At 47.4% G+C, this 15,241-nt stretch overlaps 1 long non-coding RNA gene across 1 annotated transcript in view; it reads left to right on the plus strand.

Annotated features, from left to right (window-relative positions):
* LOC309797360 overlaps positions 1–12,028 on the plus strand; it is a 54,757-nt gene extending 42,729 nt beyond the window's left edge. Inside the window, exons 3-4 of the long non-coding RNA XR_014292612.1 lie at positions 9,670–9,781; positions 11,926–12,028. This is a non-coding gene — a long non-coding RNA (uncharacterized lncRNA). The remainder of the gene's footprint in view (positions 1–9,669; positions 9,782–11,925) is intronic.
* The last annotated feature ends 3,213 nt before the right edge of the window (positions 12,029–15,241 follow it).

The raw sequence follows: 15,241 nt of genomic DNA on the forward strand, positions 1-15,241 counted from the left end.
AGACCCCCGCCAACCTTGGGGAAGGGTGCGCGACGGAGGCAGGACCAGGGTCCGGCGATGCGCGGCGATGGGGCCCTGGCATTACGAACCAGGAGGGCGGAGGGCTTCTGGCGATCCGATGTCCGATCCCTGCCGTGCTCTTTTGTCGCCCTCACAGCTCCTGTCATGGCTTGGCCAGTTCGGGTCTCCCCCTGTGACTTATGATGAGGGTGCGGCGATGTTTTCCCAGATGTGGTCCCCGTGTAAGGTCTTTTAATACAAGTATTTATTGAGAGTCTGAGTGAATCGTCAGGCCTGGTGGCCGAGACCAGGAGTCCGGAGTCGTAGGTCCAGGCTCACCCTTCCCTTAGAGCTCCCCAGAGAGCTGAGGGCCCCAAGGGCAAGCTCATGGCCTTCAGCGTATCTTCTCTTCAGTCAAGAGAACTCATCTCTTGGTAATTTTCCCTTTTCTTTTCAGCTGAGGTTCATTCTCCCCTCCGTTGTCTCCCTTTCCAACTTCTCATCCTGAACCCACTGCTTTCTTGGGCAGTTCACCTCCACCGGCTTTCCAGTCAGATACCTCAATTCCGTAAATAGCAGCAAGGAGGGTCCTGCTACAGGTTTGTGGCTTGTCTCACAAAGCCATGGTCAGGCAGAATATTTTACTTGAATTCAGTTGTTCAGGTTGCCGAAAAGCCTTACACTATTGGTACTTCTTGAACGGATCCCAAAAATGGGTGTCCGATCATTTCTGTAATTTCCAGTGCCTGGGGTAGGAGATAAGGTAAACGTGGATTAACCACCTGGGAGGTTCTTACCATCTGGAGAAAGAGTTTTACTTTGATCAGTTACTGTTACAGAGATAACTACTATTAAATTTCAAATAGCATTTTGATACACAATAGACTTTCTGGAGAGTTACCTGTTAAGCCTGCAGAGGAGAGAGTTTTGAGTACTCATGGGTGAACAGAGTCATTGGATAGAGCAGTGGCTCTTGAGTGAGGGTGAATTTGCCCTCATCCTTCCTCCAGGACGTTTGACAATGGCTGGAGAAGTTTTTCTTTGTCACATCCGGGGTGGGGGTCGTGGTGCTGCAGTCATCTAGTGGGTAGGGGCCATGATGCTGCTAAATAACGTACAAGGCATAGGACAGCCCTCCCCACCACCCCAAAAGAATTGTTTGGCCCAAAATGTCCACAGCGTGCTCTGGAGAAACCTTGGATAGAGGCTGAGGACTGAAGAGAGGCTGAGGTTGTCACATGTACTCTCACTTCAGGTAGTCAGTCACATTTGCCAGACCCTTGTGTGGCCCTGCCCCTTTCCCAGAATGTGTAGCAGGCACACTGATGCCATTGATTGTCATGGCCTTGGGATGAGAAAACCTTGGGGGCTCCTCAAAGTCATAAACACAGGAAGGAGTGATTTAGGAGGGTGACGTGGGAGAAGAGAGCTTTAGGAAGAACAAAATTGTCCTCATGTGTTTGAGAAATGTGCCAGATGGAAAAGAGATGAGGTGTGCCATGGGGTGTACCGTTGCAGAAGTCAGACTGGGACTGATGCGTGACAGGGAGTCAGATTCTGAATTTGATATAGACTGCTGTAGCAACTAGAAATGCCTAGATCTGTCTAGAGAGTGCTGGGTTTTCTGTCACTGCAAAGTTCATGTATAGGCTGATGACCACTGATTGGTGATATGATAGAGGGGAGTTGATATAAAGGATGCTCTAAGATATTGTGATTCTAAACTACTTTTACGATTCTTTCCCAGAACTTGGAGCTCCTCGTTCGTTAGCTGAAGAGCTCCTTGGATGTCTGCTGTGACATGTTTCATCCATTTACATGGGCCACTCATCTTTCAGGTACAAAACAAAGAATCACTTTGCACAAAGGCAGAAGGGATACACTGAAAGAATGATCAGAAAAGAATAATACATAGATAAGTATTTGCATTGACTTTCTCCAAATATTTGAGACAGGGTAGCTGGTTAGTGGCTGCTTTCTTGTGCTCGAGCCCTTACAACGTGATCACCTCAGACTGTCATAGGGATTGGAGCCTGTCTGAGCCTGTCTGTCTCTGCCCGTGGCCCCTAGTTTCTTCTTGTCATTGCTTTAGATACTGTGTAAGGCCCTTCTCTTTTCCTCCCGCTCACAGCAGACGTTGAGTAACCTCTAGGTGTGACTGAGATGCATATTTCACAGTATAGTACTTTAGAAATGAGAAAGGTTTACTTATTGTGGAAACAAATGTAGGCCCCTGGGAGTGTTAGTGTCACTTGGTAATGTTTTTCCCAGGACTGCCATGGTAACTGACGTTGCCTGGTTACTCCCTAAGTTTTGAAAAGAATTCTTCCTTGCATCTCAGGTGATAGTGGTACATTCCTTCCTTCATTTATTCGTTCAGTAAATATTTTTTGAGCACCATGTATGTGCCAGGTAGTTTTCATATGGACAGTGAACGAAACAGACAAAATTCCTGCCCTAGTGAACTGTATATTCTGATTTAATTGGCTTGGGGTGAGGCCTGGCCATTGGTAGTTTTAAAAATCTCCCCAGATGTTTCTAATGTCCAGCTAGGTTTGAGAATCACAGTTATAAATGAAGCACTTTGGGAATTGCAAAGGCACTGCAGAAATAAAAAGTGGTTATTGGTATTCCTTCGCTATTCCTGCATTCTCCTGCCTGCATCAGGACTGTTTTACAAGTGCCGATCATTTTCTTTTCAGCCCTTTTCGCTCTTTGCCTAGACCCTTTATCCCTCTTTCTAACCTAACACCCTACCTCCTTCTGGTCTTTCAACCTCCAGTCCATCATCTGTTTGGGATTTATCCTAAACTTGGTGGGAAGCCATTGCAGGGTGTAAACAGAGAAGTGGTGTTAGCAGAGATGCCTTTTTCAGACACCATACTGGCCATTGTAAGAGAATGGATAGGAGCGGGCAGGAGAAGATTTGGGGAGACTCATTAGGAGACTGGCTTTGTGCACAGTGGTGGCCTTGGAGGTGGAGTAAAGCAGGCATGTTAGAGTCATATTTGGAAGGTTAGTGATGGCTTGGAGGCGAATAGGAGCAAGTGATGAATTGGACGTGGGGAATGTGGGTTAAGGATGTGTAATTTGGTAAATGGAGGTGCTACTTACTGAAATGGGAAAAATTTTCTCCTCACATATTGGCCTGATAAACACCTTCTCACCCTTTAGACCCTGAATCAGAGATTCTTTCTTTTTTATTTTAATATATTTTATTTTATTTCATTTTTTATTTGGGCTGCGATGCCAGCTTGCAGCATCTTAGTTCCCCAAGCAGGGATTGAACCCAGGCCCTCTGAACTGGAGGCATAGGGTCCTATCCACTGGACCACCGGGGAATTCCCAGCAGAGATTCTTTCTTTCTTTTTTTTTTTTAAATATACGTTTTAATTAATTAATTAATTTTTGGTTGCGTTGGGTCTCTGTTGCCGCGCGTGGGCTTTCTGTCGTTGCGGCGAGCAGGGGCTACTCTTTGTTGCGGTGCACGGGCTTCTCACTGCAGTGGCTTCTCTTGTTGCGGAGCACGGGCTCTATGCGGGCGGGCTTCAGAAGTTGTGGCGCATGGGCTCAGTAGTGGTGGCTTGCGGGCTTAGTTGCTCGCAGGCATGTGGGATCCTCCCGGACCAGGGAGCAAACCCGTGTCCCCTCCATTGGCAGGCTGATTCTTGTTTTTTTTTTTACATATTTGTTGGAGTATAATTCCTTTACAATGGTGTGTTAGTTTCTGCTGTATAACAAAGTGAATCAGCTATATGCATACGTATATCCCCATATTCCCTCCCTCTTGCGTCTCCCTCCCACTCTCTTGATCCCACACCTCTAGGTGGTCGCAAGGCACTGAACTGATCTCTCTGTGCTACGCAGCTGCTTCCCACTAGCTAGCTATCTTACATTTGGTATTGTATATATGTCAGTGCTACTCTCTTATTTCGTCGCAGCTTACCCTTCCCCCTCCCCGTGTCCTCAAGTCCATTCTCTACGTCTGCGTCTTTATTCCTGTCCTCCCCCTAGGTTCATCAGAACCATTTTATGTTTTTGGATTCCATATATATGTGTTAGCATGCAGTATTTGTTTTTCTCTTTCTGTCTTACTTCACTCTGTATGACAGACTCTAGGTCTATCCACCTCACTACAAGTAACTCAATTTCATTTCTTTTTATGGCTGAGTAATATTCCATTGTATATATGTGCCACATCTTCTTTATCTATTCGTCTGTCGATGGACACTTAGGTTGCCTCCATGACCTGGCTATTGTAAATAGTGCTGGCAGGCGGATTCTGAACCACTGTGCCACCAGGGAAGTCCCCAGAGATTATTTCTTAAGGGAGGCCCTCCTCAACCCCCATCAGTCTCTTCCCTGCTGAGCTAGACTCCCACAGCCTTACGTAACTGCTCCTTCATAGCACCATGCACACTTTTAATTTCACACATATTTGTAAGTTCCCTTTCTATAACCCTCTGTTCTATTGAACCTTTCCCTCCTGCCTCATCATTTTGTCTCTAGTGCCTAACAGTGCTTGGTATATCTTAGGGGCTCAATAAGTGTCTGTTGAATAAATAATTGTAGACCGAGGGCAAGGCTTATGAGGGGAGATCAAGGCTTTGTTTTCTACACGTGGAGTAGGAGATGCCCTTAACACATCCAAGTGGGGATGTGTTTTGTGCAGTTGGTGTGAGGTTGGGATGCCTTTGGAGATGATCATGGCCGATATTTTAAACCATGGGAGTGAATAAATTTGTGAGGGAGGATGTGTGAAATTAGAAGGGAAGAGGGCCCACGACTGAGGAGCAACCTCAACATGTGAGGGGAGGAGGTGAAACCAGCAAAAGAGACTGAAAAGCAGGGGTAGAGAAAAACTGGGAGAGTGTGCGGTCAACGAACCCAGGGAGGAGAGAGATCAAGGAAGAGGGGAGGCTCCACCATGCCACATGCTGCTAGCAGAACAAGATTGAGGACAGGTCAGTGTCTCGTCAATTGAGCCACTTTGAGGTAATTGGTGACTTTAACCAGAGCAGTTTTGGGAGGGTGGCAGAGGGGGAGGGCATGCCGGAGTGGGCTGAGGAGTAAAAAGTTAGAACCTCTGAGAAGAGCATCCTTGGCAAGCTTTGTGGTTTTTAGAGGGGACCATGTTTGCTTAGAATAAAAAAATTAACAGTTATCTCTGGGACATGGGATTTTGATTTTCTTTGTTTTACTCCTGTTGCTCTACCTTCAAAATATTTTCAGAATGTGACCACTTCTCACCACCTCCCCTACTATCTCTCCGTCCGGAGCCACCATCATCTCTGACATCGGTGACTGAAGAGCCTTCTAACTGATCTGCCTGTGCCTACCATGGCCCCCACAGTCTGTTTTTCATACAGCAGTCAGCGTGATCATGGGGAATGTGATCAGCCATGCCACTCCTCTCCTTAAAACCCTTCACTGGCTCCTATTGTGAAGAGCTAACAAAGCCCGCAGAGCATCCTACAAGGCCATTCGGGGTCTGACCGCTGTGTCCTACCTGCTTACTGCTCTCCATGCATTGTGTATCTGACTTCCATTACTCTCTTCTCCTTTCTGTGCTGCAACCATAGTGGCCTCCTTCCTGTTCTTCTAACACAGCAGACAAGCTCCTGCCCCAGGGTCTTTGCACTGGCCCTTTCCTCTCCTGTGCACTCTTCCACTAGATACCAACTTGGCTAACTCAAATCTCTGCTCAGGTGTCATCTTCTCATTGAAGCTTATCTGGGCTTTTCTATTTAAAATTTTAACCTATGGGGATTAGGGATTAGGGCCAGGGCAGTCTCTCGCGAGAAGCTGCAGGATATCATCAGGAACATTCCGAGTGTTCTTGCACACCCACCAGGCCGCTGAGTGGGAGAAGATGACAGCTGCCTGTGACACTTCTAGGGCTCGCCGTGCCACAGCATCCAAGACATGGGACAAGTCCACCATCATGGCCAGGCGGTTCATTTCTGCCACCACCTTCTACAGGAACAGGATGGGGAGAGGGCATCAGGGCTGCATTTATCTTGTGTGCATTTATCTGTAGGGAACAGGCGGGGCTGTACATTCATGTGGGGCAGGGTATGGAACCTGGGTACTTACCTTGCCAAGCCGGTGAGCCAACTGACATTGCTGTAGAAGGGGTGGATACCCTTTGCTGTGCTCTGTGTCCTGCAGGATGGCCAGGAGGCAGTCTGACTGGTGGCCATGACTTGGCTACAAGAGCCTAGAAAGAGGTTCTTTCGAACCGTCTACACCTGCAACTCCCTGGTGCAAGAGGAGGGACCCAAACTAGGCTCTGCATGGCAGTGGGAGGGCCCTTCTGGGGACTGAGTCTTGAATATATATTCAGGAAAAAAGTACATACGCCCTTTTTGGTCAACTGCATCATTTTCAAAGTTCTGTCTCTTTTCACTTGCTTTAAAGGCGACTCCAATCTACCTCTTGAAAACTGTTTCCTGCAATTCTGCCTTGCTTTCAAATCCTCTTCGTTGCCTTCCCTCAATATATTTTTGGATGATAGTTGTCGTTTATAACTCTACAGGTTTGTGAATTGCAGTGCCCCTGAGCTCCATCTTTCAACTCGCTTTTTTGTGAGCTGGCCACAAAACCGCAGGATTGCTTCAGGCCCTATTCTGGTTCTGGGGGGCAGGCTGAGCCTTTGGTTAATTCTTATTCTTGATTGGAAATTAGAGTGACATATGCATATCCAAACCAATGAGAGCTGGTCTCTCATTGGTTCCCTCTATCCCCGTTCATCCTCTGGACAATTTGCAAACTATCCAAAACAGGAGGTTAAAGGTGCTGATTCTCCAAGTAGGGAGATTGTTAGTAAAGCAGCTGGAATGGCAAACCCGAGCACCAGGAGATGAAAAATAAGGTGCGTTTTAGAAACCTTTCCCGATCACTGGGTGTACCATCCTCTGAGTTTCTCATGCATGTTTTACCTGTAGGAAGATTCCCTTGAACCTGGAGATTTGGGAGCCATGGAATGGGTGGCATGCATTATTGCTTTAAAGGGTCTGAATTTGCTCACCCAATCTCACCAATCCTGTCGGACTCAAGAGTGTCCAGCCTTATGTCTCTTCCAGCTGTGGGTCTAGATGTGGTCAATCCAGGTTGCATCACAACTCCTGAACGAATTTTGTAATAATTTCTCTCTCCTTCACTATCTTTTTTTCTCTTTTTTTGTAATTTATATTTATAATGGGGTTTAGCTGATTTTCAATGCTGTGTTTATGCCGCTTTACACCCACTTGATTCACTTACAGAGAGATATCAATAAATACTTTTTCAAGATTCTTACTATGCAGATATATTCTTCTGCGGTGAATAGGGTGTGTTGAGTCCTGTTCACTGAGCAATGAGTAGGCCTTGTCTATTATATATTTGGTTGATGGAACGGTATCTGTGCTAATTTCAAACTCTTGTTTTATGCATCACCCCACCTCATCTTTCCCCGTAAGCAGCCATAGTGTGTTTTCTAAATGTGTGACTCCGTTCTGTTTTGTAATTCAGTTCACGTGTAGAGATTTTTACGTTCCATCTATAAGTGATATCTTATGATAATTTTCTTTACCCGTGTGACTTATTTCTCTTAGTATCATCATACCTAAATCACTCATTATGCTGCTACTAGCCTTAGGACATTGATTTCATGGCTGAGTGATATTCCATTGTACATAAGTACTACACTTGTTTACCCATTTTTTTGTTTCCTGGGATATTTAAGGTGTACCCGAGTCGAGGTCTTTGTAAACCGAGCAGCCCTAAACTTTGGGGTGCCTGTGTCCTGTCGATTTTTGGTTTTCCGAATATATACGCCCATGAGTGGAAGTGCCCTATGCACTGTAGCTCTGTTTTTTAGATGTTTTAGGAAACACCATACACTTCTCCAGAGTGGCTGTTGGCATTTTACATCCCGCCCATCAGCGTAACAAGGCTCCCTGTTCTCCATGGCTTGTCCTGCATTTCTGGTTTTTACACTTTTCCAGGATGGCCCTTTTGACAGATGCGAGTGAGACTTCTTTGTAGTGCTGATTTGCATTGCCCGCTTGCTTGGTTGGCCAAAAAGGGCGTCTGCGTTTTTTACTAAATATATTCAGGAAAAACGCATAGGCCCTTTTTGGCTAACTGCACCATTGTCGAAGTTCTGCCGATTTTCATGTGCTTTAAAGGCGACTCCAAACTATCTCTTGAAAACTGTTTCTTGCAATTCTGCCTTGCTCTCAAATCCTTTTCGTTGACTTACCTCAAAATATTTTTGGAAGATTGTTATCATTTATAAACCTTCAGGGTTGTCCATTGCAGTGCCCCTGAGCTCCATTTTTTTTTTTTTTTTTTTTTTGCGGTATGCGGGCCTCTCACTGTTGTGGCCTCCCCCGCTGCGGAGCACAGGCTCCGGACGCGCAGGCCCAGCGGCCACGGCTCACGGGCCCAGCCGCTCCGCGGCACATGGGATCCTCCCAGACCGGGGCACGAACCCGTATCCCCTGCATCGGCAGGCGGACTCTCAACCACTGCGCCACCAGGGAGGCCCTGAGCTCCATTTTTTAAGTCCCTTTTTTGGGCACTGGCCACAAAACCCCAGGATTGCTTTAGGCCCTATTCTTCTTCCAGGGTGCAGGATGAGACTTTGGTTAGTTCTTCTTCCTGCTTAAAAATTAGAGTGACGTGTGCCTGTCCGAACACCTAGGACTTGTCTCTCATTGTTTCTCATCCTTCCGCTTCATCCTCTGGACAAATTCCAAACTGTGTGCAACAGGGTGTTGACGGTGCTGACATCCCCAACCGAGAAGATTGTTAGGAAAGATGCTGGAGGGGTGAACGCGAGCACCAGGAGATGAGGAGATGAGATGCCTTTTCCAAACTCCTCCCGATCAAATGGTGTACCATCCTCTGGGTATGACAGGCATGTTTTAGCAGTAGGAAGGGTCCCGTGCATGTAAGGAGAACACCAGGGATTTTTCCAAATCAGTGCCTCCCCGAACCCCAAACTGGGAAATTTTTAAGCTACGGTACACGTATGTTCATTAAGGGCCTTAGGCAGTAGTCAGAGTCCGAGCTTTACTTGATTGAAATCTTCAGGGTCAGAAGCGCTCACCATTGGCCTCCCTTAGGTTACATTTTATCTGTCGTTGATACACGATGTAGATATAAATATGTATTCTTATTCAGATTATTTCCCCTTATAGGTTATTACAAAATATTGAATGTTGTTCCCTGTGTTATACAGAAGTTCCTTGTTGATGATCTGTTTTATACATAGCAGTGTGTATGTGTTAATCCCAAACTGTTAATTTATCCCTCCTCCCGCATTTCCCGTTTGGTAATAATATGGTATAAGGATTTTACTTCTCGGAAATGGGGGAGCTGAAAGAGAGGTCTCATTTTCAGTGGAAAAGCATTCAAAACAAGATTGAAGCTTCAGCCAAGATTATTAGATGTACATCCTTGGAAAGAAATCACGTCATTTCTCTAATATTGACCTGACAAATAAGACAAACCCCTCTACTGAACTTGCTTATAATAAAGTGATGGAAATATCAAATGGAAGTCTTAGAAACATCTTATTTTACCGGAGCCTTATACACTGCTCTATGTTAATTACAGTTTGGCTCACACATCTGTTCACTGAAGTTACAATGTTCTCAATTTCTGTTACTGATCCTCCAGAGTGGGTCCCAACAAGTGTCCCCCTGCCCAGTGTCATTGGAGCCAAAAGAACGAGACTGAGTTTGGTTCAGAAGCAAAGGAACACTTTATATTTTGATCAGAGAATGGAGAGGTGAGAGTGTGCGCCCCCCCCGCGGGTTGTGGGCTGGGCTGCTGGGTAGGGATCCCAGCAGCGTCCGCGTCAGCAGGAGGGAGGGGGCGGAGCTATCGAGGGCCCGGTTGACTGGAGCTCAGGCTCTATGTCGCGGAGTCTGCAGGGGCCCCGCGAGCTGAGGTGTCGGCCCAGCCATTCTGCACTAGGAAATCGGGTCTGAAGTGCCGGGTGTGGGACCTGTGCATGTGGAAACCTAGGAGCAAATGAAATTAGACAAAGCACAAAGGAAAAAAAGGTTAGACTTTATTTTATTGCCCAGATTCTATTTTTATCTCCCAGGAATTTTTAATGGGCTTTGCCGGTGACAAACCCTTCCTCTGCCTTTTGTCCCGTTTCTCATTCTTCGGGTGCTGAGGGTGCAGACCCCTCTTCTGTAAGTGCTTCGTGCTGAGTTGGCAGTTCTCATACCCGGGGGGGGGAGGGGCAGAACTTCTCCCCAGCAGCCTCCAGGTGAGGTTGATTGTCCCCAGGCCTCTTGCCTCACTGCTCGTCCGCCTGAGCACCAGCATTGGAAGTGTTATAGATTCTAATGACCTTTAAGGGTCCAGGAAAGAGATGTGCAGAGACGCTGGGGGGGCCGGTTTTACCCTGCCCCACGGTTGTTCGGCCACCTCAGGATGACGGTTTCTGCCAGCCTAGATGCTCTGAACAGTAGTCTGTGCTTTCTTCAATTAGGTCACAGAATTAACATACAAACAGCACCAGGTATCAGAGCCCTTCCTGCTCAACTCCCAGACAGTCCAGGGCCGGTGGTGATCCAAGACCATGACGGCCACTGAGTCAATGGCCTTTTGAAGTAGCCAGGAGTCCAGCCAGTCTTTTTGGCCACCATCACCGTGGTGTCTGTAGGCTTTTCTATGGTGACAGCATTATCTCCAGTTTCCGCGACAAGCTTATTAGCTCCCCTCTGGGTGCAGTAAGTCCTGCAAGCAGTAGTCTGTTCTTTCGGGGCACACTTTTGTTGTTTTCTGAGAGAAGCTCCAGGTCAAGTGATAGTCACATGAGTCATAATGCAGGCCCGTTGCCCCCGGTTGTCTCTCTGGAGGTTGAGGTTGGGGGGCCTCCTCACTCGAGGTCAGTGTGTCCACGGATGGATCCCTGCAACTTCAGGGCATGGTGGGTGGTTAGGATCACCACGTGGGGTCCTTTTTCTTTAGTGGGGAGCTGGCCTTGCAGGCTGCTGATTTCCAGGTTTTTAGATACCCCCAGTATCCTGGCCGGATGGGGCGGCGGGCCAAGCCCTTGGTGACCGTAGCTTCTCCTACCTGGATGGCATACTTGAGTTGTTACAGTTCAAGTGGTCCCAGTGTTTGCACTAAGGCTCCAAGGGCGATTCACCTTCGACCGAGAATGTAAAAGTGAAAGGGTTTAGCTAAATTAGGGAGTTCCAGGGCAAGGGTCTGAAGTGACGGCTCTTTCCATTCTTGAAAGGCTGCTTCTGGATTCTCTTCAAAAGGATCATCATCTTTTCGTGTCAGTGTTTCTTATAGAGGCCCAGCTATTAGACTGTAGTTAGGGATCCAGATGCAGCAAACCGCGGCCTCCCCAGGAACCCCTAAGCTGTCTTCTAGTTTTAGAAGGGGTAAGGCTGCAAATGGCTTCTTCCCTTTCCTGGGACGGGCTTTGCCGACCTTCTGTGAGAATGAAGCCCAGGCAGTCCAGGCAGGTTACCTTAGTCTGTGATACTTGAGCCTTTTTCTTGGACACTTTCTATCCTTTCTTGGCTAAGTAGTGCAGAGGCCTCCTTAGTAGGGCTGGCGAGCAGAATGTGGTCTGCATATTGAAGGAAGGTTCCCTTCTCCAGAGGTAGATCTTTTAGGTTTTAGTTAAGTTTCCCCAAAGACGGTGTGGGAATTTTTGAACCCTTGGGGCAGGACGGCCCCAGCAGTATTGTCTTCGTTGTATGTTGAGTCCTGCCAATCACAAGCCAAAATTTCTTGTGACTTTGGGACTAATGGAATACAGAAGAAGGCATCATCTAAGTCTAATACAGAATACCATGTCCTGGTGGATGGTCGAATGACCAGCAGGGTGTAGGAATTAGGAACTACTGGATGTATATTCTTGGTGGCTTCACTGACTGTCCTGACGTTCTTTACCAGGTACCCAGCAGCCCTCGGGGCTCTCGTGGTCAGGGCCCTTCCAGGATATGGAGTTCACCTGGGCAGTTACCCAGCAGCTCACGGGGCTGTCGTGGTCAGGCCCCTCCCAGGCTATGGAGCTCATCTGGACAGGTACCCAGCAGCCCACGGGGCTCTCGTGGTCAGGCCCCTACACGGGTATGGAGCTCACCTGGGCAGGCACCCAGCAAGTCTGGGCACACAGGAACCGTGCACATAGCCCTCATTGCAGAGCACCCCCAGCCCACCTGTCGGTTGAGCTGACACAGAGCACCTCAGAGCAGGACTTGAACTAAGAAACAGCAGCTCCGACGGGTCTGTGACCCAGGGCATCACTCTGTGCAGCCTCCCTCTGCCTGGTCTTCCAGAGGCTTCCACTGCAGCCGGGGCACCAGGCCTCTGTCTCCACCCGCCACCCCTCCTCTCCCTGACTCCTGGGTTCCTCTCATTAGGAGAGGGTCCTCTTGAAGTTGTCTCCCACTCATGCGCCAGATAAAATGATTAGAAAACAAGCCAGGGCTGCAGCCCCTTGTCTCTCCTGACTCTCAGGAGCCCACACCTCTTCCTTGTACGTGGCCGGTGCAGCAAGGTCCATTTCCTGCAAATGTGAGCTGCTGAGGGGTGAGGATTGGCTGACCCGGCGGGCCAGCCCTCCCCAGGTGTGCCTGGGTTGAGGTCAATATAAACACCGTTCCAAGCAGCAAGAGCCCCTGCAGCTGTGCCTGACGCCATATCCTCTGCCCCGTCAGCAGTGTCGGGGCTGGGCTGGTGGGAGGGAGTGAGGGGCCGTGGCTTTTTGGGTGGCCCGGTGTGAGTGGGGCTCTGCTGGACCTTCTGCAGGAGTTGCCAGGCTGCCACCTGCTAAAGAAGAGGATGTGTCACCCATACCTGCTGCTGGAATTGCTCGCCGGGCAGAGGTGAGGAAGGAAACAAGCAGTGGGGACCGGGCCAGGAGGGGTATCTCAGGCGGGGAAGTGGAAAGCTTCCAGAAGAGCGTCTGGGGCCAGGACCATCCTGGCTGGCCTGCCGGCACCAAGTCGGCCTGCGTGCTGTCGCTGGTGTGGCTCCCCGGCCCTTCCTCTAGGCTTTCAAGTCCTTGCACACATTCAGGTGTTTTACCTGGGAAGGGTGGGAACAGTTCAGCAGCAGCTGGCCTGGGGCTCAGTTCACGTTTACTCACAGACGCCTCGGCACGGTCCCCCAGCTTTGCCATGAGGACGCTCCTTGCAGCGGGGCTGCTGGCTGCATGGGAGACGATTCCCCAGCTGTGGCCAACTTCAGACTTGTTTACCACTGGAGCAAGTGCCCTGGTAGGGTTTTCCTCCGTAGAACTGGTGGGTTCTGATTTGTTTTCCTGTTTTCTTTTTTGGTTCAAGGTAGGTTTTATTCCTATTTTTTGTATTTATAGATATAAGCATGGAAAGAATTGATTCATATAAATACACCTTTGGGAAGGGAGGAACTTCTTTTTCTGTTTTATTTTTTAAATTGTATTTACTTTTTTTTTATTTTTGAATTTTATTTTTTTATACAGCAGGTTCTTATTGGTTATCTATTTTATACATATAAATGTATACGTGTCAATCCCAATCTCCCAATTCATCCCACCACCACCCCTCCACGGCTTCCCCCCTTGGTGTCCATACGTTTGTTCTCCACCTCTGTGTCTCTATTTCCGCCCTGCAAACCGGTTCATCTGTACCATTTTTCTAGGTTCCACATACATGCAGTAACATACAATATTTGTTTTTCTCTTTCTGACTTACCTCACTCTGTATGACAGTCTCTGGATCCATCGACGTCTCTACAAATGGCCCAATTTCCTTCCTTTTTATGGCTGAGAAACATTCCATTTTATACCTGTACCACATCTTTATCCGTTCGTCTGTCTGTGGGCATTTAAGTTGCTTCCATTACCTGGCTATTGTAAATAGTGCTGCAATGAACATTGTGGTGAATGTTTCTGTTTGATTTATGGTTTTCTCTGGGTATATACCCAGTAGTGGCATTGCTGGATCATATGGTAATTCTATTCTTAGATTTTTAAGGAACCTCCATACTATTCTCCATAGTGACTGCGTCAGTTTACATTCCTACCAATAGTGGAAGAGGGTTCCTTTTCTCCAGCCCTCTCCAGCATTTGTTGTTTGTAGATTTTCTGGTGAGGCTCATTCTGACAGGTGTGGGGTGATACCTCGTAGTTTTGATGTGCATTTCTCTAATTAGTGACGTTGAGCACCTTTTCATGTGCTTCTTGGCCATCTCTATGTCTTCTTGGAAGAAATGTCTATTTAGATCTTCTGCCCATTTTTGTATTGGGTCGTTTGTTTTTTTAATATTGAGCTGCATGAGCTGTTTATATACATGGGAGATTAATCCTTTGTCTGTTGATTGATTTGCAAATATTTCTCCTGTTCTGAGAGATGTCTTTTCATCTTGTGTGTAGTTTCCTTTGCTTTGCAAAAGCTTTTACGTTTCATTAGGACCCATTTGTTTATTTTGTTTTTTTATTCCATTACTCTAGGAGGTGCATCAAAATAGATCTTGTTGTGGTTTATGTCCGAGAATTCTTCCTGTGTTTTCCTCTAAGTTTTATACTGTCCGGTCTTACATTAAGGTCTCTAATCCATTTTGAATTTATTTTTGTGTATGGTGTTAGGGAGTGTTCAAATTTCATTCTTTTACATGTAGCTGTCTAGTTTTCCCAGCACCACTGATTGAAGAGACTGTCTTTTATCCATTGTATAGTCTTGCCTCCTTTGTCATAGATTAGTTGACCATAGGTGTGTAGGTTTATCTCTGGGCTTTCTTTTTTTTTTTTTTTTTTTTTTTTCTTTTACACCTTTATTGGTGTATAATTGCTTTACAAGGGTGTGTTAGTTTCTGCTGTATAACAAAGTGAATCAGCTATACATATACAAATATCACACTGTTGCTGTTTTCTGAGAGACACTCCAGGTCAAGTGATGGTCACCCGAGTCGTCCTGGGGGCCCGTTGACCCTGGTTGTCTCTCTGGAGGTTGGGGTTGGAGGGCCTCCTCACTCGAGGTCAGTGTGTCCACGGATGGATCCCTGCAACTTCAGGGCATGGTGGGTGGTTAGGATCACCACGTGGGGTCCTTTTTCTTTAGTGGGGAGCTGGCCTTGCAGGCTGCTGATTTCCAGGTTTTTAGATACCCCCAGTATCCTGGCCGGATGGGGCGGCGGGCCAAGCCCTTGGTGACCGTAGCTTCTCCTACCTGGATGGCATACTTGAGTTGTTACAGTTCAAGTGGTCCCAGTGTTTGCACTAAGGCTC

Source organism: Mesoplodon mirus (genome assembly GCF_964341445.2).
Source record: "Mesoplodon mirus genome assembly, contig: HAP1_SCAFFOLD_366, whole genome shotgun sequence".
Taxonomy (NCBI): Eukaryota; Metazoa; Chordata; class Mammalia; order Artiodactyla; family Ziphiidae; genus Mesoplodon; species Mesoplodon mirus.